The sequence below is a fragment of the Micropterus salmoides genome, unplaced genomic scaffold, assembly GCF_014851395.1.
Source record: "Micropterus salmoides isolate LMB-PRFRI ecotype aquatic unplaced genomic scaffold, ASM1485139v1 Ms_hic_scaffold_15, whole genome shotgun sequence".
NCBI lineage: Eukaryota > Metazoa > Chordata > Actinopteri > Centrarchiformes > Centrarchidae > Micropterus > Micropterus salmoides.
Genome location: NW_024040596.1, coordinates 17037780 through 17062556, shown reverse-complemented (window position 1 = coordinate 17062556; position 24777 = coordinate 17037780). Strand labels below are relative to the sequence as shown.

Sequence of the window (24777 nt, the reverse complement as noted above, 5' to 3'; positions counted from 1 at the left end):
CCCCACTGAGCAGATGTGAATGAATCGGCTCTGATGGTTGGTTTTTAGTTTGCTGCAATATTTAAGCTTGGAGCCAGACGGCCTTTATTTGCCGGGCGACGTGTGGTGACGCAGGAGACAATAGGATCAACAGAGCCAGAGCGGGGATGTATGGGAGCAGGCCTCAGGCTCCCACACCAACATGGACACTGTACAGCCAGGGCACCGAGTCCACAGAACAGCAGTTCAGCTCCATGCATGCAATTTCCTCACACATATATACTGTATGTAGAAGCACAAATACAGTAGATGAAACAACAACAGCTTATGTGCCTCCAGCTGTACTGCCATGCTGAACATTGGAGCAGAAAGGCAGGTCAGTGACAAACTATCAGCTCAGGCAGGGATAAAGGAGAGTTTATGTCCTCAAGCATTAACACTGGACATTGTTGCTATTCAGTGCAGGCAGCAGGAGGTTAATTTCAACTATGTGTAAAGGTTTAAATAAGGTAAATGCTCTCATGTTGGTTCTTTTTCATTTTATTTAAGTAATAAATTAAGTTTTATTACTGTGACATGCATACAGTTTTGCACAGGCTTTACAAGACAACACAGATTCATATAAGCCAGATCCAGAATGTCATGCATTCATTTTCAAACATTACTACAAAAAAGTCACACAAAAAAACCCATCTCTAACAAAAACATTTACTGAATACTGGGGAAATCAGAGTAAATACTAATAAAATAGTCCATCTCGCCTTCTTGTCCAGACCCTTAAGACAAAGTTAACAAATTTAAGCACATGAAAATGAAACAACAATGACATCAGAAAATGTCAGGCGTTTGTTGAGAAATTTCAGGCTAAATTTTCATTCCTTAGAGTATGCGCAGTACAGAAGAAAATGGGACTCACTCTCCACTTGTCCCAAAATGCACAGCTCACATAGTCTGTTTTCCTCATGAATAATTTTAAATCTACAAACCTCAATAGCCAAAGGAAGACTTGCATAACATTAGGTGAGATTTAACGTACAGTATGATTCAGGCCCTAACTTTTATTTAATTTTGTTTTGTTTTTTTTCCATATGAAAATAGTATTTATATATTTTGTTTGTATGTGCTTATTTGTGCATTTTGTTATTGTGATTTTTCACTGATAAATGCTTTCCAAAGTAATGCAGTTAGGGTCGCTGTTATCAAATGTGTTTTTACGTAGTTGATAACTGAGTCCACCTCTGTGTGTGCAATTGTGTATCATCATGTGTCCCTTAGCTGGAATGTGAAGAATTTGAACCACTGAATGAAAGGACACGCTGAAATATCTATTAGGGAGGTTAGTTAAACTTTTGCGGCTCAGGGGAGAAAAACATTCAGCGGCAGTCTTTGATCTTTGAATCACTCGACAGATGTTTGAACAGGGGAAATGCTACTGCAGAGCTCAAAGAGGATTGTTTCCACTGTCTAAATATTTTGAATTCATATTATGAAATATCCTCCAGATCTGCACAAATTCAATCAATAACTTAATAAGCCTCTCTCCTCTGATTTCTGACAGCCGGAGCTCCATGATGTGTCACACCAGCATGTTTGACCTGACATTTAAATATATAGTTTAAATACATAGTTTTTTGTGTGTAAAGATATGGAAACACACAAACACAGCAATATTATTCATATGCACAGTGATGATTATGTAGTACTCCATTTTCAGGGGATTACAATTATAATTGATTGACTAACTATTCTAATATAATCAATGTATATATACAATATAAAAAGTATTAATTTAAACAAAATATTTATTTAAAGAATATTACAATGAAAATTTCAATAAGTTGTTTTAGTAAGATTTTAAAGTTGCATTAAACAATTGCTTGTGTTTTATGTTTGTACCTCTGGAACTTTAATTTTACTTAATGACTTAATGTTTTTCAAATTGTAATTTATTGTATTTAGTTTTCTGTATGTTTAATTTAAGAAAAAGAATAACTATACTTTAAATAACTTTTTTAAATCTTTAAATGGGTAAATATACATGTAAGTTACAAAAAATGTCAAAATTAAGCTTCCAGATCTTGCAGTGCACCTGTTCAACAACATAACTGAAAACAAACCACTACTGAAAATACATCAGACAGATGTTTGAGTTTTGGAGGTTAACAGGTTCTACCTTCATATAATTACTGGTTGTCGTGGATTGTTCGTTAAACTGTGAAAATAGGACTGAAAACTTTCTGCTCAGTCACATTTTTAAGTTAATGTTGATGATAGCTTTAACATGAAGACAGGGGCTTTAAAAATGTTCATATGTTTTTATATGGGTCCATCAGCCTCTCTGCAAATGGGGAACGGGATGTTGATACTTACATTAGAATACGACATAGTGTTGACATGCAGAACCTTGTGATTGTGACAATCTAAGACCTGCTGTATGTCAACAATGTGATTTCTTTGTGCTAACATTTAATTCTTAGATTATAAGCCACTCTCGGACTTTTGGAAAAGTTTATTTGAAGAATGCTTTTATTTGTCTGTTATCCAAACTGTTGAAAACTTGTTCTCCCGGTAAACCACTGATGCATCAAATTAAAGGAAGGAACAAAACAATTACATGGCAGTCTGGAACAGACAGTTTGCTTACACATACACAACTCATTTCCCTTTGCACAAACTAATTTCCAGGTTCCACGATTGTTTCATATCCTCAGGACCAAATCAAAAAAGTTTGAACTATTATAAGTTTGAAGTCTGAACATATTTATGTCTGAACTTTTAATAAAAATGTAAAATTGTGCTATCAAGTATCGTGTTCTTATTCAGAATTTTTGTTTAGTCTGAATGGAAAACTTGGGACATGATGTCAGCTCTCTTTCCAGAGACAGAAATTGAACTATTTTTTATTTTATTTGCTCCATATTCAGGCAGTATGATCCGCTGCATCCACTGAGTTTTAAGAAATCTGTGTGATTAATTATAGTCTTTAAAGGAATAATTAAACAACAGAAAAAAATACATTTTTAAATGTATTGATACAAAGGGTAATCATTTTTTCAGTATAATTTAACTTCTCAGATGGACAATGGAGGTGACCTCAAACTACAGGCCACGGGTAACATATATCAGTGGTCAAATTCAACAATCATTGAATAGAATAGAAGTCATCACTCCTTTTGTGGATATGTCTGCCCATCTTATTACAGCCCACCCTCGCTGTCTCTCAACCAATAGTGTTCTTTTTCGTAGGCGACATCACTGTCCTGGTGAACTAGAAAGTCCACCTCTGATGTCTGCTCTCTGATCTGTTGGTTAGTGGCAGATTTGGCCTCCACACTGAGCTTCACTGATCCCACAGCTTTTCACAAATAGATGATGTAATCTAAGAGCAAAAACCAGTGTGAGGCACTATCTTGCCGTGTTAAATGTTCCCAAATCATTTGCTACAGTTTTTCTCTGAATGACATGGCGTCCAGGAACGTCAGTGTGTATGTTAGCTGATTGGATAGCTAGAACTAGTCTCCATATATCCAGGAGCAGTGATACCTTCTCACTTAAAAATGTCCCCAACAAAAAACCCAAATACTCGCTCCCATCGACCCATGGGATGGCACATGGACCCAGCCTGTTGATTCGGAGGATAGAAGCCATGTTCAGAACTCTGTGGAGGCATCAGGGTGTATCCACTGAGCCGGGGGACCAGGGGACTCCCTTTAAAGAGTTGTGTGTTGGTATAGTGGACGCTTGCATGCTAAGCCCCACGGTGGGCCCGTGAATGGCACCGGGATTTCACACAAAGACATGATGTCATGATGCAGGGTGCGGACTCTATTGAGCATGTGCAGTGAGGCGTGAGGCCAGATTAGACCTTCGAAGCAGGGCACCAACTGGCCCTTAATCAGAATGCTAACACGCTAACAAACATATCGTACAGCGATCTGCCTACGGCACGATGGTGCCACGCGCTTCCTGCTCGCAGGGCCTTTGAAAGACAGGAAGTAACTTAAGTCTTACTTTTGTAAAGACCTTGTCAATTTGATACAATGTAAGACATGGATTTCATATAACAATATGCATTATATGATCCTGACACATGTTGGCAGGGGGTTGGTTTGATTTGGCCTCCTGGTTACCTCTCACACAATGAACATCACTGCCACTCCCTGAGGGAAAACATTTTTCAGGACAAATTTGTTTTTTTACTGATGTGCCTTATAACAGACCATGATATTGATCTATGATGAAGGTTATAGATAGTTACTGATAGTTTAAGGGTTCGGAATTCAATCCTCTGCAGTGGAGCTTCTGGTTTGGCCACATCAAGGGATCATGTCCTTGTTGCAGCACATGGTTGGTCTGCCTCCCTCCATCTGCACTCCTCTCAGGACAGTGGAAGTTATTAACAACAAGGACTGCAGCACAGGGGGGGAGCTGGCTGTTCCAAACTGCAAGCAGACGTTATTTATGCAGCAACCTTTGAAACAGAAGTTGAAACATGCTTTACAGGAAGAACAAGAGGATAAAGCGGGATATAAAAGAGACAGAGAAGACGATATATAAAATCAAGCTGACTTAAGTGAACAATCCACAAAATAACAATGTATAAAATCAAGAGAAAGCTACCGAAAACATATACATTTTAACACATTTTGGCTTAAACTTTGCAGGAGGCTTTTCCAGAGTAGGAGGAAGAACAACAGAAAATGGTATGATCACCTTTAGCTTTCAGGTAAGCAAAAAGACACAAACCACAATTATTAACAAATAACTGAGGATATTAACTATCATAAGATAATAACTTGTGCATACAACATATATTGTGCAGACAAGATCCATAACTTCTGTGAACATGACATGAAATTATAGTTTCTTGAGTGCATACAATAAAAAAACCAACAGAAAACAATCACCCAACTCTGCAATTCCTCTCTCTTCACAGCAGAGCTTCTTCAGCTCATTATTTTCTTTTTTTGTTGACTTTCTCATCATTGTCATTTCCAGCTGCACAAAGCTAAAAAGCTGTAAAATCCCACTGTTCACCACCTGCCTAGCACAAAATGTCAGACAGAAACAGTGGAGAATTTAGCATCAAGATATTGGTGGAGACCAAAACAGAAAAGGTGAGTAAATATTGGACTTACTACCATCAGGTGGAAAGAAATAGAACTCAAAATTAGTTTTGTTTTTTTCATGGCATTTGTTATAATAAATATCTAATAAAAACAATAAAAAATGTATAGTAATGCCAGTATTATTATTTGGTGTAAGGCACTACTCCAGCTACTGTACAATCTTATACAATTCTGCAGTACTGTCAAGGGTGTGGTGTGAAAGGCCTAGAGGTTTTTGTCAGCTAAAAATGCTGAGGTCATAAGATCCGTCTTCATACATTACACACTTTCAACTTGATCTGAATAATCTATTGAAGCTGATAGGGGGCATCCTTTACTCAGTAGAGGACTTATAACCAGCAGATTTTAGCCTGTACACTAAGGCGAAGGAAGTTCAGACTCTTCAAGCAATTATTTTGAGCCCTTTCAAAATGAGAGTTAATATTAGTTAGTTGTGAGGATGAAAAGACTGAGATTACTGAAGTCAGAGTGATTCCTCGCCTTTCAATAAAGTTCGTATTTACTCTTATCCTCTAGGCAGGGGGCAGAGCTGAAAGAAGTCACAATGTACACACTGTCAGCTGCAACTGAATGAATGCCAGCACAGCATTTCAAACTGCAACTTTATTTTTGCTCTGGTATTTTAAAACTAATAAAGGATATGTGAACAGGTAAAAAAGATACTTAAATTAGCGGAAATTACAATTAATAAATGTTAAAACATAAAATACTAGTTTATCACACATCTCTCGATGCAAACACTCAGACACATCATCAGTGTTGGAGTCATTGGGTGTTTCGAGTCTTGCAACAGACACCCTCATCCAGGCGACCTGACCGAGGTTGATCAGACCTCGGCCTGTGTCCGAGTGGCATTCTACTGGCCCCACTTGTCACCCCTTTTCAGCCAGAGCCATCTGGATGCTCTCTCCGCCACCTCTATGTTGTTTTTAATGGCTCTCCTTCTCCGTGCTCCTGTAATGCCCAGGGTTCCGTAGGCCTTTCTGAGGGAATGACCTGCAAACCCCCGGCTGCCCACCTCCACTGGCATACACCTGGTCCTCCACCCATTCCTGTGGCAGTCCTCCACCAGCGCCTGCTACTTGGCACTCTTCCTCTCTAGTGCCTCCTCCATCCTCTCCTCCCAGGGCACAGTCAGCTCCAGTAAGAAGAGCTGTCATGTGGCCTCACAGACCAAGATGATGTCAGGTCTCAACGTTGACTCTGCAATATGTGGTGGAATTCTTAGCTGCCTCTCCAGGTCAACAGTCATCACCCAGTCTCGTGCCGTGGCAAGCAAACCAACAGAGCAGCTCTTAAGTTTCCTTGGCCGCTCTCGCCCCTTCACAAACACTATCGTCCTAGCCGCTTTGTTAGCATTTCTGCAGTCGTTAATCCCTTTGTGGATTGCCTCAGCAATGGACTTGGTCATGTCTCCAGCGAAAGCGCCCCCCACCTACTGCTTTTTGACAACTTCTGAGGATGTGTTCAAGGGACCCCGTCTTGGAGCAAAGGGGGCATGCGGGTGTTTCTACTTTGCCCCAAATGAACAGGTTGGATGGACTGGGGAGGACATCGTAGACCCCCTGAATCTAGAACTTAATCCTTTGCGGATTCCATCTCCAGATGTCCTGTCAGTTGACATTCCGCTCCATAGCCTGTTCCCACTTCATGCAGGCACCCTGCTTTCTCATTGCTACTTTTCCTCCACTGAAGCGCGCACCTCTTTCTGCACCAAGATCTGCCTCTCCTTCCCGCTTGCCGTGTCGTACTGGGGTAATGCCTTTCTCCCGAGTCCAGCCCTGCCCTGTGCCACACTCCCCAGAAGTGCCTTGTGCTTTAGCCGAGTTTCTGCCTGCATGACAGCATCAGCTGCCCTCTAATTCCTCCCTGTTTTCACCACAATCCCTGTGCCGGACACCTTTGTGTCCCTTGATCCGGTGTACTGCATGTGTTCTCGTGAAGCCTGAACTTATTGCTGTTCCCATACAGCCCAATGCTGCTCAGGCTGCATAGTAAGCCCAGCCATTTGCGAAGATAGCTGCTCTCCTTTTCGCTCAAAGCCCTCCACAGCTGCCATGGGGACTTCATAGATGCAATGGTCACAGGTTTCTCTGTGACAGACTGGATCTGTTCCTTTTCCGAGTTGAAGCGGAACTTGTCAGTGACCTTCCCCCTTTTTAGAACCAAGGACCGTGACTTAGCGGGTTTAAAACTCATGCGTGCCCATGCCATGAGCTTCTCTAAGCCCTGGAGGATTCATCTTGCTCCTGGTATTGTTTCTGTGGTCACAGTGAGGTCATCCATGAAGGCTCTAATGGAAGGTTGCCTCACTCCCGACTTGCTTAATGGACCCCGGCACTCTACTTCTGCTGACTTGACTAGCATGTTCATTGCTAGTGCAAAAAGTGTGACCGAGATGGTACATCCAATAATAATCCCCACTTCTATGTTCAGATGTCAGCTGGCCTGAGGATACCCTCAAGCTGAACTTATTTTAGTAGTCTAGGATGAGGTCTTTCACCTTCTGGGGTACATCGTGTCTTTCCAGAGCAACCTCAACCAGCTTGTCAGGTATTGACCCATAGGCGTTGGTAAGGTCTAACCATAACAAAACAAGGTCCCTTCTGCCCTCTCTTGCCTCCCTGATGAGCTGAGTCACAACGCCTGTGTGTTCCAGGCATCCAGGGACCCCGGTATACCTCCCTTCTGCACTGATGTGTCGATGTAGTTGTTACTCAGGAGGAAGTTTGATAGCCTCCAGGCCACCACACTAAAGAAGATCTTGCTCTCTACACTGAGTAAGGAGATCATTCGAAATTGGTCAATGTTCTCCGATCTCTTCTCTTTCGGTATATATACCCCTTCAGCGTATCACCATGACTGGGCAATCTTTCCTCTCCTGCAGATCACCTTCATGGCCCTCCAAAGCCGATAACGTAGCTTTGGGCAGTTTTTATATACCTTATAGGGCACTCCACTTGGACCTGGTGCTGAACTAGATCTTGCCCTCCTCACTACTTCATCCAATTAACTCAAGCAGGGCTCCTTCTGATCAAAGTCTGCTGTTGGTTCTGGTGGAGTTATCATCCCGCTAAATGGGCCCAATGGTTGGTCTCTCCTGGGGTCGCTATAGGTACACTTGAGGTGATCATTTATGGCATCTCTGGAGCAGGTCAAGCGGCCAGTCCTCTTCTGGCCAAGGAGCTGCTTGGTCAGCTTAAATGGGTTGGCCAGGAATGCTGCTCTCTTTCTTGCCCTCTCTCTCCGTCGCCTTCTGTGGCCCTCCACTCTCCGCAAAGTCAGAAGCTCCTTCTTGAGGAGTGCACAAATATCTGCTAGGCCAGCTTTCTCAACTTCTCCAGCCGCCCTGTACTGCTTCCTGAGAGACTTAAGCTCTGCCCTAAGACACTGAATTCTCCTTGCCCGATGGTTTAGAGTGTAGGCCGCTGGTGTGGGCTTGTCTGCCACTGTCCCAAATCGCATGGTCATGGTTTTCAAGCGGCTGTCCACATCCCCCTTAGCAGTCCCTTCCTAAATCTGGTCTATATCCTCCTCAAACTGCTGCTACTCAGCTTTCTTTGAGGATTGGGGCCACTGGATCCTTTGTTGGGCCACTGGAACAGGTGTGTTTGCAGCAAGCTGGGTTTGTGCGTTCCAGGCTGCTGGTGGTGCTCGGAAGCTCTCTGCGCTGCTGGCCAAAGGGGAGGCCAGGACAGTGTTGGCAGTAGGTGTGGGCATCACTAGGAGGCTCTGGGCACTGTGGTTTGTCTCCGGGCCTGGCTTCTCCTGCGTCTCACCAGAAGTCACTTCTTTGCGTCGTGTCGTCCCTTTCACTGTCAAACACCTCATCCTGGCCTGGTGTATCTTCAAGCCCCTATTGTTTTTACAAGCTATTGTCCTGTGTCATTAACCATTTGGCTGTCCGCAAACCAACAGAGCAGCTCTTAAGTTTCCTTGGCCGCTCTCCCCCCTTCACAAACACTATCGTCCTAGCCGCTTTGTTAGCATTTCTGCAGTCGTTAATCCCTTTGTGGATTGCCTCTGCAATGGACTTGAGGACCCGGTCATGTCTCCAGTGATAGCGCCCCCCACCAACTGCTTTTTGACAACTGCTCAGGATGTGTTCAAGGGACCCTGTCTTGGAGCAAAGGGGGCATGCAGGTGTTTCTACTTTACCCCAAATTAACAAGTTGGATGGACTGGGGAGGACATCATAGACCCCCTGAATCAAGAACTTAATCCTTTGCAGATTCCATCTCCAGATGTCCTGTCACACCTGTGCAATCCCCATGCTGTCTGATCAGCATCTTGATATGCCACACCTGTGAGGTGGATGGATTATCTCAGCAAAGGAAGAAGTGCTCACTAACACAGATTTTGACACATTTGTGAACAATATTTGAGAGAAATTGGCCTTTTGTGTACATAGAGAAAGTCTTAGATCTTTGAGTTCAGCTCATCATGAATGGGGGTAAAAACAAAAGTGTTGCGTTTATAATTTTGTTCAGTATATATTGTAATAAAACCATAATATGTCATATTAAAATTATTTAAAAGTATAGTGCTCATGACCACACAGCATGTCTCCAGGCTCATGATAGTGCTGTGGCTTTTTTCTCACTCACGCTTTTAGTCACATGAATTTCTGTGTCATACATAGTTTCACATCCACAGAAAGGAGGTATTCACAGCTGGTTTAAAGAGATGCTATCAGCGATGCCCTTCACAGATACAACATGACCTGGGGGCAGAGCTTAGACCCATGACATAGCACAACACTAAGACCTCAATGGCGTAAGGCTTAGGCTTAAAGATAGAGATACACTTGTTTCTAAACACGTGTTTGTTCAGGTCATACGTATTTGTGCCCAAATCTGTTTGTCCCATCATTTCCTTTTGTGTTTTAGTGACGTACTGTTTCAGCGACAAAGCCTTCATTTTTCCTCTTTGTAAGTTGTTTAAATTTTTTGTTTAGAGCCACTACTTTTGTATTGAATGGAGATATTAGATGTCCAGGTACCAACAATTCACCAGCAGCTTTCTTTGCTATGCAACCACTTGTACACAGACCTTTCTCTCTCCCTGTCAAGTGAGTCAGGCAATTTCTCATTTCCTCTGAGAACCAAGCAGTCATTTCTTTCCTGCGATGGTGAGAAAGTTTGAAACCATTCACAAAGGCATCAAAAATCCACTGAGTAAACAATGGTGACACTGCAGCCACTCGCTTCAGTGTTAGCCAACGGAAACTGGTGATGAAGATTGATAAAAGCTGCAGTTTAGGAGCTTGACTCTTGATTCTGAGACAGAAATGTATGCAAGTCAGTAAGAATAAGTTTAAATACATTCTTACATGTTCTCACACATAAGCTACATGAATGCACGCACACACACAGGCCCTACGCCATGTGTCACATCTGGTCCCAGGCCATAGCATTGTGTTTTTGAGGGTAGAGTTCTTGTCGCCCAGCTGGACTTTGGTTCGACCATTGTGTTTAGGAGGTCAGATTTGTTTAATTTGGACCAGCTCACTGTCCCTTCTGTACTCAACTGCTCACACAGACGATAGTCTCATGGGGCAGGGTCATTAAGAGCGTGGAAGTGCATAACCAGGCCCGTTAAACACACTTTACTAAAGGAACTGTCACACAACAACACTCACATACATAAAATTTTGAGAGCTACAAAAGTTAAATGCGTCATAACGAAGGAAGGTTCTCAAAAATTAAAGTTTGTTCCTCTGTAAATATTTTTCACCGGCTATTGTATGACAGTTTGTTGGAGAGTTAAATACAGATTGATCGTTGATGAGATTACAACAGAGAGTGGTGTGTTTAAATGGTGAGAAGATTGGACTGTCTGGACTTACCACCTAGATTTATGCTTAAGGTTTCCCCTTTCATGTCCTGTTGCAACACCAGCACACACCACCCTCCTGTGTCTGTGAGGGGACTTGCTTGTGAAAGGGGCCATTATTGTCTTGTGCATGTATTTGGGTGTGTGAGTCTGGTGTTCAGGTCTCAAATGCTTGTGATGTGTCTCTAGGGAAATTTGATGATTATGTGTTCTGTTTCGGTGCCTGTGAGCAAGATTTGATTAGAACTCAAAATTTGACCACCAAACAGTAACTTGAAATTACTACAAAAAACCTGGTAGAACTTAAACAGTGCCTGTTTGGTACAGTGTTATTATGATGGGAAAACATTAAAGTGCCTGGTGTTGTGCTCAATACCGACATGCCAAAATTTAGTATAGCATCCCCCATTATTGTCATTTATTATAATATAAAGTTCCACAGTGTACAATATTTACTGTAACATTTAAAATAGCACCACTAAATTACAGATTCCAATTATTTGTTAGTGCACTATGTTGATAAAACTAAGAGAGCATAATGACAGTTATGTGTCTTGTGCAATACTTGGGACTATTTAGGCCAGACTCACATATTAGTTTGGAATTGTTTTTTTTTATATCAATGTTCTTTTGTCTGTAACTCATTGACACATTCAATGAATCATGCAGCAGCAACAGAGAGTAAAATGTAATAACATTAAATGATGCATCAATAAATGTGTTAGATTTGTTAAATATGCAACCCATGATGAGGGTTGAACAGTGGTTAAGACTGCTTAAGAGTCACAATAAGTTGGGATGTTGTTTTTTAGGTTCTTGTGCTTTCATTGTAAAATATATTTCAATCAATCTTCCTGATGTACCTGTGTGTGGTCTGATGTCTGACAATAGGTCTCTCTCTCTCTCTCTCTCTCATGTTAAGTGTCAAAGTTAAGTCAAATCGGTTGAGTGGGATATTTCAAGAATAACTATCCTAGTTGTTTGTAGCAAGAATAACACCAAACTAGTATGTTAACAAATACTTACACAACTCTATACAGACACATATCGTATATTTCAATTTGAATTTAAAGAAAAATATTTATGCTCCATGATGTCTGTAATCTTGAGTTGGCTTGTTCCCAGTAAATGTTTTGTTCCTCCCCATAATGCACTTGTACAAATAAAAGCTGTATTTGTCTTTTTAAGGAAAAGGTTAACTTGCCTATTTAAAGACCAATTAATTGCCTAACACATACAGATATCACATCAAACAGGATTTTTATGGAATGTTAACTGAACTGTTTTTAGTCTGTGGACATTAGACAATTTTAACTGTAAAACAAGAAACCAAAGTATATCAGTCTGACTCATATTTTTATGTAGTATTCAACTAGTCTGTATACTGCGTAATAGAATTCCTGAAATTCAGTTATGGCTTTTGGATTAGTGTGTCACCCCAGGATTTTCAATGGCCCCATCTGGCTACCCCTGGGAAAATGTTCTGGGGGCGCCCCTGCTGGTGTCGTGCCAGAGCTGAACGGACAACATAACGTTAGTTAATTGCAGAGGCGAGGAGGACGCTGAAGGAGGAAACTAAGACGCCAAGCGAGAGGCTGCCGGACGTTGGCGAGAGCTTCTTGAAATAAAAAGCTGCGAGATAGACACTGAGTTGGGATTCTTTCTGTGTACACTGTTGGACTTGTAGTTCAAGTGCATGATAATTTGTTTATTTATTATTAAGTTGCACACGCAGTGACTTCAGACTCGTCTTGAGAATCATGCTCAAAAGACTCAGACTCGAGGTGCGGGACTCATCAACAATGTTTATTTTTAGGAAACATCTGATGAGCTTGCTGTTATTTCCCTCCCTCCGATACCTATGACCTACCTACGTAACACCTAGGATCAGCTGCGCAGGGCCACACATGAGAGAGGACAACAAACACCGGCAGCTGCTGTGTCATTCATCATAAACTTTGGCTTTAAAAGTTAATACAACAAGGTCCAAACATAGCGTTGAATGCAAAATAGGTTAGTAAGCTGAGGTTAGTAAACATGTTTAGCTCAGTATTGGCTAGCAAACGTTAGCTTGCTTCTTGCTTCTTGCTTCAGCTACGACCACCGGGAGGTTAACCCCGACTGTCCTTCATTATGAAAAAATGAATGAGCGTTTGTTTACTTGCCAAACTTGTGGTTGTCAATCAACATAATCATTTACGTCCCGCTGGCTGCCATCACGTATTAACGTCAGCTGCTAACAGGTTACATTACATTGTTATTTAGTTATAACGTTACCCTGGGTTTGAAAGTGTGGGGAATGTGTTGACTTACAGTAGTTTAAGCTGACATTGATTGCAATGCGCATTATATGGTTACAGGTTTATTGTTGATCATGTAGCGTTACAGTTTTATTTAACATTTGTTAACATTACACTGGGTTTGAGAGTCTGTGGGGTGTGTTGACTTACAGTAGGCTAGTTAATAAGCTGTCATTTATTGCACTGCACATTATATGGTTGTGCTCTGTAAGTGAAAAACAGGTTACCATTACAGAATCCCTTATAGCTATGCAGTTTTATCAGCATTGAACGCAGCAGGTGAAACAACATTCATTATAATCAAGAGTGACTTGACACTTGACTTGGACTCTTGCTCAGAGACATTTTAGAGGAGACACGCCACTATATCACATCCTCAATACTACTCTATGGGGAAAGCCCGTAACGGCAAAGATGGCAGTTATACCGCCCCTCCCGCTAGAAAGCCAATCGTCTGCTTTTAACAGCCAAAGCAGGAAACATATTTCAGCCAATCGTATGGTTCCACTGACGTAATGGTCTGTTTTACTTCTACTGCGCATCTGTGGAAGTGGTGACGCATGCCTAGTAGAAGTATAACTGATTGGGAAAAACGCTTTTTAAGCCTTATTTTGGGTCAAAGTTGTCAAATGCTTCAGCGATTTTTATCAGATTTTAATGAAGATTATATTGATGTCGTTTTTATGCCCTGGTGACCTGTATAAGTACAGTTCTGGCTCTCTCCCTATTCATTTAGACAGGTGCCTGGTCTTGTTAGTCCGAAATAGCTGCCCGGAGGCATCAACAAGATGGCAGCTGAGTGGCATGACTTGCCTATAAGGACTTTGCTCTAGCTCAAAGACTTGTGAGCATCTCTGTCTATGTATGCCCCAAGGAAGCAAAATAGGACCAACAACACCTGTACCATCATGTCCGTCCCACACATTACAATATGTTATATCGTACAGTATTATTACAATTTGCATACACTTTCCAAAAAATCTGTTCTGGAGTCATGGTGGATGTATATGTCTGAGGTCTGTAATTAGATTTCTCAGGACCAGACCCTGCATCAGGAAAACAAGAAACCTGGCAGCTGAATGTAGTCTGGATTTAAGAGAGAGAGAGACAGAGAGGGAGAGAGAGACAGGGGTGAGAGACCAGGCATGAATTGTTCTCACCAGTGAAGAAGGAAGTGGAAGGGCAGCTTCCTCACTGTGCAACGCTGCGCACCATGGGAGGGAGTGGAGAATCTACGCGCACACAATGGAGAAGGGGTGGGTGGAGGGCAGGCAGGAGGCATTAATGGAGGGAGGATGTAAGTGCTGTGTGTGCCTGGATATGAGAGACTGGAAGAGAGAGACTGAAGTTTAAGAAGGAGTGGAGATGATGGTTGGAGACAGGCAGGAAGTTAAAGGGCCACCCCTCTTGGACTCCTGTAAAGCAGCCTTGTATTGAATTTCTTTGTGTTGTTTGTTGTTCACATTATAAACAGCTTGCTTCATCAACTTCTTGATGTTTCCCATAATCACCTTTCCTCAGTTGTGGCTACCTTGCATTCATTGAAGCTATAATTGATTACATAGTCATATCAGTCTCTTCTTTGATGAATTTGACATTTACAATTAGTTTAATAAACTAATGCCAGCCAATGAGACCATTAATCAGCATAGCAACGTCAACAGGCTGATTAAATCCCCTGTGGCACACATGAGACATGCTTAGTTACCGGTCAGTAATTGTGAAAGGACCTCATCAAAGTAAACCTTACCAGTTGTGTGTGTAGAAAGTAAAAAAGTAGAGGTGGTCATGTTCACTGAGTCTAGAGAAACTTGTTAGAAAGTGTTAGCAATTAAGTTAGCTTGCACGTTGTACAACTAGGAAATTGTTTTCTTCAGTATGTGTAAAATCTCAGTCACTGAGTTCAGTTCTTTCTAAATTAGTTATTACTGATAAAGCTTCCATTTGTTTTTTTATTACATTACTAATGATGATTTATCTACTCTGCGGATGGATATGAATGTAGTACTAGCAAGAAATGTGAGCAATATATGCCAACTTCCTCAGTTCAGTTTCTAAATTCCAGGAAGTAACTGAAATAAATGAAATGCTGTGGTTTTTAATGTTATCAGCGCCTGTGCTTATCTTTTTATAGCATGCCAAAATGTCTGCTGTGAAAAAGGTCTATTGGTTGATCAACAGACACGTAATAAAAGGAAATTCAAGGTAAAGCAAAGCAGCTTTATTCATTCACATTCACACACAAGAGGCAATTCAAAAGCAATACAATTTTTTTTTAAATAGAATAAAATGAGATTTAAATAGATATAAATCTAATACAAATAGACAAAAATAATAATAGACCAGAAATACAGTTATATTGCAATCCGGGGAACAGCAGCAATACCCTGAGCTTCTTGCCAGTGATGGTTGTTTGACAGTGAAATTTGAGTTGCACATGAACTCAACACAACACAACAATGAATAATTTCACCTTTTTAAGTTGATGTGGTGACCTTGTTAGCCAGCTGTTGTGTATTTACACAGCCAGCAGACACAGAATAAAATTAGCACTGAGTTGGAGCTCTGTTTTGGTCTCTACCAACTTGTAAGGGAAATATCTGGCTCTTTAGCTGCTAAATGCTCCAATATGTTCACCTGGTAATCACAAACTTTGTCAGTTTGGCATTTGGTGATTAGCCAGTATGGTATAGTGGGTCTATAAAAATTGTGCTGTTGAGAGCAGTGAGAGTGTATGAAAAAAGTAAAATCAAAACAATGAGCTGAAATACGCTCAAACGCTTCATAAAACTAATGGAGAACTGCAGAGTCAGGTGAAAATCTGTGGGTTTGTCACTACAAGCGACCCTTTACACATACAAGTATTCATGTGATACATTGTTAATAAAAAATTAAAACAGCTTTAAGATTAGAGAATACATTTTCAAAAGGATAAATTTAATTACTCATTGGTGCTCTGTACACTGGGAATCATTCAGGTGCTGTTAGGGAAGCTCATCTGCATGCTCGTCCTCATCGGAGTCTCGACCTGACCAGCCACTGAAGGAGATTGGACCAACATTCCATAGAGTGGCCTTTTTATGGTGGCAAGCTTAAGGCACACCTGTGCAATACCCATGCTCTCTTATCAGCATCTTGATATGGAATGCCTGTGAGGTGGATGGATTATCTCAGCAAAGGAGAAGTGCTCACTAACACAGATTTTGACAGATTTGTGAACAATATTCGAGAGAAATAGGTGAGGGCAACACCCTCACTGTCACTATCAGGGGAACACATGGCCTGACACGGGATGATTTCGTGCCCCCTGGTCCCCTCAGTCAGCCACCCGTCCAAAACAATGTTATCTACAGATAAGGGTGTCAGCACACATGGTCAACCAACCACCGGCCACCAACCCACAAGAGTTTCTCACACATTCAGTGGGTGAGATAAATGATTAACAATTTGATTTACAAGTTTATGTTGTTTCCTCAAATGAAGCCGAGTCACCTTAACAATGACCAGGACAGGGAAGGAAGTCATAAAACATGAGAACATCGTCGAAGAAGTACGAAACAACCATTCATGGTTTTCATTTAATTTGCTATATAATGGGTCCTTGATTGTTATTTATTTCATTTAGAATAATTCCAGTCAAAAGTTCAGCAGGGAGGAAGAGGCTCTAAAGAAAGCCCTATGGTCTTTTCTTTGCCCTTGGCCGGTGACTGCAAGCCCCATATCTGCTGGACCTGATGAACTATACTGTCATACATAAACACACATGCAACCCTTGTATGTCTTCAATCATCATATACACATAAAACATATATGCTGGACAAAGTCAATCTGTTCACACACACACACACACACGCATGCATGCACACACACAGCACCCATCTGTCTTCATGTCTATATTAGTTGGTTGTCTTGGGTGAGGGGTCATGTAGATATCCCTCTTCCTGCATTTGTTAGTCCGCTCCTTCTGCACACTGGGATGCTGTAACTCAGTGGTGACGGGGGGGGGGATAAATGCATTAAGAGTCCATGTTTCCTTCAGCTATTTCCACAACTTGATAACCTTGTTTTAGTAGGGCGGAGGAGGAACTGACTCCACTGCATGAGTTTTGTTTGCTTTCACTTTATTAAATCAGCTACTGCACAAAGAAACATACAGTAACCTTATAAAAATGCTAGATGTTTTTACGACAGCCAATGGATACTGGATATTTGGGGCCAACAGCTGTTTTCACAGCAGACATTTTGACATGTAATTGTAGGAAAAGCCTATGATGGTACTAATAACATCAACAATTGGCGGGAAGAATCTAACCCTGTTCTTTGTAACACCCCAAATCAAAAACAGACAGCCAGCAACTATGTTTGAGTTTCTGTGGCACCCTGGAGGCCAACCATACTCCTGTTTTCTGGAGATGCACTAAACTGAAGTCTTTCAGGGACAATGTATACTCAGTGGCCCAACATGTCCACATGCCTAAATGACAAAATAGGTTGATTGCAAGTGCCTTCCCAAACAACATAAATGACCGTAGGAAATTACTTGTCCAGCGACCTTAATTACGTTACATAAGTCACACAACATTAAACATGTGGTTAATGTAATACAGTCGCAGTTAGGTATCGGCAATAAAACAACTTGGTTTGGTTTAGGAAAACATTGTGGTTTTGGTCAAAATAAGTATGTTATGTAATTCACATAAATCTCTTGACTTAACTCCTAAACCTAAAACTCTAAATAAGACAACACTGACTTGGTTTCACACGGGACATAAACGCCAGTAAGTGAAAGTCCTGAATTTCACCCATCTATCCATCCCAAACACCTCCTTGCACAGACTGTCTCACTCTTTATACAACATTACCCAACTTCCTCCTTTGCTACTGTCATACTGCCACTAGAGGTCAAGGCCTAATAATAAATGTAAGTATGGGTTGTAATAACCTACTTGAACAATCAATCTCTATGTATTAGTAGTATTAGTATTATATTAGATTATATTAGTAGTATTAGTATTATATTAGTATTATATTAGTATTTTATTAGTAGTATTAGTACTCCAAGATGGCGCCTCAGACGGCTGCCTTGGGATTATGCTCCGTAGTGCTTTTTGTGTTTTTGTTTGTTAACGCTGTTTTCTGCCGTCCCTCTCTAGTAATTTACACCAGAGAAGAGCTCTTAAACATTGGACTTTCAACTGCTCATACTATTCCACCGCTCTTTATTAACCCTGGAACTTTCCCGGAGTTATTAGTTGCAGGAGTGGCAGCTCTGTTTGGGATCCTTCGGAAACGGCGCAGGGGGAAACGTGCAGGTGCGCTGGTTAAGCTGAGACAGTGGGGATTTCGTACTGCGCTCCCTTCAATCCACCTGGCGAATGTCCGCTCTCTGGACAACAAAATGGACGAACTGCTGCTCCTCAACAGAACTAACTCGGACTTCTGCAGATCTGCTGCCCTCTGTTTCACCGAATCCTGGCTCACCGAGCGCATCCCGGACAGCGCACTTCACCTACCGGGATTTAATCTCATCCTCGTGGATCGCGAAAGGGAGCTCACGGGAGCTCATGGGAAAAACACGGGGAGGCGGACTTTCTATATAAACGAAGACTGGTGCACAGATGTCACAGTGTTGAAGAAATCATGCAGGCCTCACCTAGAGACAATATTTATAAACTGTAAACCGTTTTATTCACCGCGGGAGTTTTCCTCGTTTGTTCTGGTTGCTGTTTACATTCCACCTCAGGCCTGTGTTAGTGAGGCGTTACTACACCTGGCCAACCAGAAAAAAAACATCCAGACTCCCTGCTCATTGTTCTTGGGGACTTTAACAAAGCAAACCTCAGTCATGAACTTCCGAAGTACAGACAGCAAGTGTCCCACCAGGGACACTAACACACTGGACCACTGCTACACAACGTTAAAGGACGCCTATCGCTCTGTTCCCCGTGCAGCCATTGGACTCACTGATCACTGTCTGGTTCATCTTATCCCAACACACAGGCAAAAACTGAAATCTGCTAAACCTGTTGAAAAGATGGAACAATGAGTCAAAGCTGGAGTTACAGGCCTGCTTTGACTGCACTGACTGGAGTGTTTTTGAGGCTGCAGCCACTGACCTGGACGAACTAACTGACAATGTGACATCTTACATCAGTTTTTGTGAGGACATGTGTGTGCCGACTAAAACCTTCCGCACATACAACAACCAAAAACCCTGGTTCACAGCGAAACTCTGGCAGCTTTGTCAGACCAAGGAGGAGGCCTTCAGAAGTGGGGACAGAGTCTTGTACAACCAGGCCAGGAACACGCTGACTAAAGAGGTCAAAGCTGCAAAGAGGTGCTATGCTGAAAAGCTAAATAACAGCTTTGCAGCCTACGGACACTCACAAACTACAAGAGACCATCCCCCAACACTGCTGGTACTCAACGACTGGCAGACGAGCTGAATGGTTTCTACTGTAGGTTTGAAAAGCCCAGAGTCACACCTCTCCCCCACTCCAACGCCATCTTCAACCAGTCACCTTCCCCCTCTGACCTCTCACCTGCACTCAAGATCTGTGAGGAGGACGTGAGCCACCTCTTCCAAAAGCAGAAGATCAGGAAGGTTCCTGGACCTGACGTTGTCTCACCATTGTGCCTGAAAATCTGTGCGGACCAGCTGGCCCCCATCTTCACTCAGATCTTCAACAAATCACTGGAGCTGTGTGAAGTTCCCTCCTGCTTCAAACGCTCCACAGTCATCCCGGTCCCAAAAAAACCCTCCATCTCTGGACTGAATGACTACAGGCCTATTGCCCTGACATCTGTAGTCATGAAGTCCTTTGAAAGACTGGTGTTGGCCCACCTGAAGGACATTACAGGCCCACTGCTGGACCCCCTGCAGTTTACCTACAGGGCTAACAGGTCAGTGGATGATGCAGTCAATTTGGGTCTGCATCACATCCTGCAACACCTCGACTCTCCAGGGACATATGCAAGGATCCTGTTCGTGGACTTCAGCTTGGCGTTCAACACCATCGTCCTGGACATCCTCAGCACCAAACTCACCCAGCTCACTGTGCCAGCCTCCACCTGTCAGTGGATCACAAACTTCCTGACTGACAGGAGTTAGCAGGTGAGGCTGAGAAACATCACATCCAGCACCCGGACTATCAGCAATGGTGCCCCCCAGGGGTGTGTGCTCTCCCCACTGCTCTTCTCCCTCTACACCAATGACTGCACCTCAGGAGACCCATCTGTCAATCTCCTGAAGTTCGCTGACGATGGTCATTGGCCTCATCCGGGATGGTGATGAGTCGGCCTACAGACGGGAGGTTGATCAGCTGGCTCTCTGGTGCGGTCAGAACAACCTGGAGCTTAACACGCTCAAAACTGCGGAAATGACCGTGGACTTCAGGAGGAGCCCCCCCACTCTGCTCCCCATCACCATACTCAACAACCCTGTGTCTGCTGTGGAATCCTTCAGGTTTCTGGGTTCCACTATATCCCAGGACCTGAAGTGAGAGCCCACTGACACCATAATCAAGAAGACCTAGCAGAGGATGTACTTCCTGCGTCAGCTCAAGAAGCTTAACCTGCCTGAGGAGCTGCTGCATCTGATTCTCATCACTTGGAGCTTAGCTATGTGCACTTCCTACATTAATGCTCCACCCTGTGATTAAATGTTGTATCTACAAGTGTATACATATTGTCACCTAGTGGTTTAAATAATGATAACATAAAACAAATAAACTACATTATGTCTCCGACAAATTGCATTAAATTGTGCACCTAATAAAGTGGCCAGCGAGTGTAAATGCAACCATAAAAGACATTGTGGTTTATGCCATTCCACACACCTGTGCTGTGATACACCTTGGATACATTAAGGAGGCTATACAAATCAGAGATAGGCCAGACACCTGGCAAAACGTTTGCTTATAGCCAGCAAAAAAAAAAAAAGCTATAGCCTTACAAGAACATAGTGTAAAGCAGACCTGCCAGGGAAAGAGCGAGCGATGTTACTCATTGGCTTATCTGCACACTGATCTGTGATACACTAAAATTAGACATTAATATTGGCTTTTACAGTATATCAGTTTGGCTAATATTAGCCTATGATAGCAAACTTTGGACAGATATCAATGTGTGACAACTCCTCAAATCAGTTAGCTGACTTATGACTCTTCTCTATTTGTGCTACTGTTACACTATGGTTTAGCATGTCATAGATAAACATTTAAGTGGCTTAGGTAAAAGGTAAAACAAGCCATAATGACAGCATACCTTACCATCTTTTGTTGCTCTTTTGTTAATTGTGGTCCTAAAAAAAAAAATAATAATAATATCTTGAATATCTAAAGAAACTCAAGAAAATATTGGGACTTTAACAGAAATTGAATGTGCCACTGTTCTGCCTCTTGAAGCCACTGGGGTTGCCTTATAAAATAAGTTAAAAGTTCTTGCTTTAAATAAATTGTGTTAAGAATATCTTCAAGCAATCACACAGACACATGGGGCTAATGGAAAAACAGAGATAAACACGGGACAAACATGGAAACAGCCATCCTTGACATGCATAATAATGCATGTGTGACGCACACATATATCCATAACCTATTCATCATCAGTGTCTGGGACAGCATTTCAGTGAGCATTATGAATAGCATCAGTCTAAATCTGCAGACTCAATCCATGTGGGAAACAGATCGAGTCTAAATGACATAAGTCTAAAATACACATCCAGTGACTGAACGTCTGCCATGTCAGCTCCTCGCAATCCCTCACCTGTTGCCTCAAAGCTTTTTCACCCTATAATGAGCCAACAGCATGGATAATCATTTACTGCCCATGGCCAAGTGCTCTCTTTTCTGGGTCGGCTTGTCAACCGAGCAGCACTGGTTAAATAACCTAGTTCCAAGAATATCTTAACTGTTGATCAGATTAGAGAGAGAATTGACCAAAGAGATAAACAATACTCCTACAGTGTGTAACTTGGAGATGTCATGCACTGAACTGAGAGAAAGTAAAAAAATATATCTCCTAGTTCAATAATACTTCATAGATGGTTTATATTCTAATATATTTGGAACCAATTGATGTATTAATTTTTCAGAATAAAATTAGTAACTATTGAAAAATCTATATAATCCATTTGAGCATCATTGACTCTACAATTGACAATCAATTGATCCTACTAGTAGGTATTGTCTGTGTAGCCAAAGCCTGATGTAGCTTATTCCTCTGTGCCATAGAGCTCAATTGTTGTCCAAAAACTATGCAACACTCATCAATGAGCCGCACTATTGCTGTGGGTGAAATGGTCTTTCATTGCCATGAACATGGGCACTATAGGTTGTTTTGATGCAATCCCACATAGGCTATGGCTATGAGTACTCACTTAACACAAAAAATTACTCCTGTTTGAGTTTTTGTTCGCTAGAAACTACTGTGCCCAACTGTTTCAGGGAATCATTTAGCCTTTTTTCAAAATAAAAGTTCACATTTGTGACCAATTTTCATAATATGGATTTTTCAATCTTTAAGAAAAAACTATGTTCATGGCACATACTGGGTGGGGAAATTAAAAAAATTGGAGAGATAGATACATTGATTTTTGTCTTTCATCAGATTATTTGAGATTACATGAAATACCACAAGCCTTAGACTTCAATTTTGAAAGTCTCCTCTAGTGGACAGTTCACCCACTTCCTCTTTTACTCACTTTCTGATAATCTCTTAGGTTCACAGTTTTAAATCTTAATCTTAAATTGTTGAATAAGTTGAATTTTGCTCCAGATGCTCTGCAGCTTTACTAGACAGTGTGTGGAGATGTTGATTTAGAGACAAAGCAAAGCAAATTGTTTTGGAGGGGGATATCCACCAACCAAATGGACTTTTTACAACCTGGCAGATAGCTTATCACTGGTTTACGAAGCATTAATAAATTATTTATTAAGATGCACAAAGACATTACATACAACTTATAGTATGTCCTATTAGAAAATGGTACTCTCAGTTCTTTCAAGTGCTTGAGCATTATTATATGCTGGCTGAAATTATGTTGACCTGAAACCGCTGTGTAAAAAAAACAAAAAACATAACGATTATAGTGATCTGCTTGGGATAGATATCATTCCTAGTATCCTTCTAGTAATCAAGTAATCAACTACCACATTTTGGGTCTTTTTAGACAAGAGTACTTATGGGAAAAAATCTGAATATTTTATGTTTGTTTTCAAACTCTGCTGCCAGTTCGGGTAGATACAGTTTATTTTCGGACCTGTTAAAAATTTTGAAAAACACTGAAGCCACTGCCAAGCCATTTCCAAGTTAAAGGAGGAAAATGTTATAACTACACAAAGGAAAGGGAACAAAAGGACAAAATAAATGAATACAACTCAAAAGAAGAAATGAGGGAAGACCGAGAAAGAGTTTTTCAAATGCGGCAGCAGGATGTTTTGTCTACATGTCCCCAGTCAGTGCAAAGAACAGAATGTGTCTGATTGACAGGAAGTCTGCCACGACAACATGTCAGTGTTGAGTATCCCTTCTGTCAGTAACATACAGTAGTTTGTCCCAACATGTAGGGCCTACCAGTGAGTAACAGTTTGTGCATGTATGCGTTCGCATCAACTAAAACAACCTTGACTTTTTCTACTACACATTTTCCCTCCTCTGGAGTTTGATGCCACATTTAATTGTCCTATATTCTCCGACCGTATCCCAAATAGTGGATTACAGATATGAGTTGGAGGGTATATACAAGGTTGTAATGGCTGTTCAGGAGCACATGTCCATCAAGCCTGGCTTCCCTCGGACGCTGGTGAGGCAGGTCTGAAACTAGCAGAATAGCAGGCAGGGGTCAGGCTGGTGGACGGGTGGGGAGGGTTACACTAATGCATCCTGGCAGTGTGGGCTTTTTCCATCAAACACTCAAGTACACATACACTACGTTCAGAGGCACACATAAACACATGCAGTTGTCCTGTCCCCTTCTCTTGATCTCTCTGTAACACACACATTCAGACCTCATCCTGGCACTGCAGAGAAGCTGTAAGTGATGAGATTAAGTGAAGTCGTGGAACATCACTTCTTTGTTCCAAATCACTTCATGCTGTTATTCTGTGTGAATGTTGTTCCACTTCTAAATCCATCCTGATGAGCAGCACAATGGAAACGTCAGAGTAGACTTTAAACTGAGGAAGGCTACGTAATTAGGAATTAGCAGCAGCTTTTCCATGCCTTCAAACACTCCATTAAACGATGTCGCTGGCTGAGGCCTGAGGCAATGTGAGGTGCTCCATGGCTTTTGTTTAAGGAAACTCGGAAATCACAGGCAATTCTAACTGACTGGCAACCTTTTTAAAATGGTTAAGGAAAAAAAGGTCTTTCAGTCTTGGCGTCAGTCCGTGTTGAGTCTGCGCGCTGACAGTCCTCACAAAGAGGCTTTGCATGGGACAAAGTTCTTTGTTTGTTTTGTCTCATAAGAGCAAGAAATAATAGAATTAATACATGTACAAAGAATAACCAGATGAAATATTTTTGAAGCGATA

The 24777-nt window shown here is 41.7% G+C and overlaps 1 pseudogene; it reads right to left on the bottom strand.

Moving 5' to 3' along the window:
• Nucleotides 1-5964: 5964 nt before the first annotated feature.
• On the bottom strand, nt 5965-8662 carry LOC119903680 (annotated as a pseudogene).
• Nucleotides 8663-24777: the final 16115 nt, after the last annotated feature.